The sequence below is a fragment of the Arachis ipaensis genome, chromosome B03 (genome assembly GCF_000816755.2).
Source record: "Arachis ipaensis cultivar K30076 chromosome B03, Araip1.1, whole genome shotgun sequence".
NCBI lineage: Eukaryota > Viridiplantae > Streptophyta > Magnoliopsida > Fabales > Fabaceae > Arachis > Arachis ipaensis.
In genome coordinates this window covers 86,325,956-86,328,527 of record NC_029787.2, presented here as the reverse complement: position 1 = coordinate 86,328,527, position 2,572 = coordinate 86,325,956, and positions in this window count along the sequence as shown.

Genomic DNA, 2,572 nt, shown 5'->3' with positions numbered 1-2,572 from the left:
TCATAAAACAGCCTTATTCTTTTTTATAGTAGTATTGCCTTCAATTTGAATTAATTGATCAAATTTTATTAATTATCCAATTTTAATTGTAGGCAATCTATTTTTTAAGTATTCATAGAAATAAAATCAAGTTGAAGATTTATCTCTAACAAAAAATAAATATCTTTTTAAGCTATTTATGAAATTGTCAATGTTGTTCCAACGTATTTTTGTATCTATATAGTTTCAACTAAATTAATTTCAGTAAAGAGGGACGCGGTTTGCTTTGTAAATAAAGAAAATAATTTTAAAAAAATGTGGGCATAATTGTTTTGAAAGGTAGATCAACTTTGAATACGAATTTAACAAAATTGCAGTTATATTTGGTACTAAAAATGTACACATCGTTACATTTATCAGTGGTTGATAGGAGTGTACATGGTCCCGACCCGATTTGAACACTTTAAGAGCTAATTTAGTGTGATTTTATTGGGTCTAAGAGTCGGATAAGGATTTCAAAAATAGACCCGGTCATTATTTCGGAATGGGTCTGGGTCATAACTCAGGTCACTCGAATTCGGCCCGGTCATCATATACAATTAATATTTTGTGTTATTAGTAATGGATGATGACTATTTTTATGTGAAATTTAAGTATTCTAAACTTTAATACTTTGTATTATTAGTCATTATAAGACTATAAGTTAATGTTTTATGTTTAAAATACATAAGACTTTAGACTAATGGCATAATATTGTGTTATTTGTTTTTTATTTAAAAATTTGGTGTTATTAGACAACATTAGTATTGATTATGGTTATGCTTTAATTTTAGAGAATGGTTAGTTCTTATTATATTTTTCTAAATCAATTTTATCATGTCAAATAATGGTTGGAGTCTTAGAAATTTGGATATTTTCACATGTTAGCTTATAAGAAGGTATCAAGGTAATGTAATGTTAACGACCCGGTTTTCACCCGGTATAATCGTGGCCCGAAGGTGTATAGGTTTAATCGGGTTTAGGGATGAGTTCAGGTCTAATAAATAGATCCGGTATATATATCGGGTTGGATATGGATCACATCGAACCCAGTTTCACCCGGCCCATAAACTACCCTAGTGGATGAGCTGGATCTTCTTTTTCTTTTTTAAATAAAGACTCATATATAGTTATTTAACAAGTGTAATAGCCCATGCCATACACGTGATAAGATTGAAATTATAATTTTAAATTCTTTTGTTAAGATTAATTTGAATTATAATAATTTGATTAATAAAAATATAACATATCATATATTGTTTATTTTTTCTTAATCTAGTATTAAATGTATTAACTCTAAAATAGTTATTAATTAATTTTAGTAATTTACTTTTTTCAATAAGTCAAACGTATATACTCAATGTGACCATAAATAACCTAGTAATATTTAGACCCACCAACAATTTTTTATATGTTGTTTTACTGTCAAGTAAGAACATATCAAAATCAGCTAAAAATAAATAGTAAATTATTAGAGAATTCTAATGCACAAAATTCTCTGATAAACAATAAATAATTTAAACCCACTAAAAAATAACTCAACACTTTTCTTTGATACCTGCAAAACATATACCTGAAATAATATTATATCAATGTTAGTATACAGTTTTACAATCATCGACCGTATTTACTATACGTGACACCTTCTTAAAAGTTATTCTACATACGTAAGAAACACTCTCAGAAACATGCTACGTTGACTCTATCATTAAATGTAAAAAATCAATTTTTATATAATAGAATCGATAATATAATAGACTGCGAGAAAGAGAAAGATAAACATTTTAGATCTTAAGTTGTTTCATTTGGATGTTGTAATGTGGGTATCACATTATTTTACTTATTCTACCATATGGACCTTTTTGCAACTTTATTTTAGTATCAATAGAATTTTACTACCTTTTAGTAATAAATTAAAATCCAAAATAAAATTGAAATATAAATTATAATAAATTATATGATATTTAAAAAAAATAAAATGAATAAGAAGAAAATAAAAAGAAATAGAAGAGATAAAAGACTACAATAAAATAAATTAAGTGTGAGAGTTGTATTTTTTTTTTACAAATTTTATATCACATCCGTTTCAATAATAATAAATAAAAATACATCAACTTGATATCTAAGAGAAAATGATGAGATAAAATCATAACACAGTTTTAAAACAAAAGCTTAAATTAAACCATAATATCATTGCACAACACAAATTGAAAGTAATTTCACATTATAATATACCACACAAACAGGTAAATGACTTAAGCTTAATTACGAAATTTTTCTTATTTATGCATACATGATAACGCCATGGTCTATAAATGTTTCATGGATAACATATCATATATTGCTCTGAATGATGAGCACGGGAGTTGAAGAGTGTGTGGTGGTTTGTGTCACGATAGTTGACTTCTTGCGATGACGTCTCATAGGAAGAAAAAGAATTGTTGTAAAAGCTACATAATGAAAGAGCAATTGGTAAATGAATGATATTTTCTTCTAGCATATATAGTCTTTTATAGTGGTAAAATAAAAATGGAAGTAAAAAAATTTTATATTT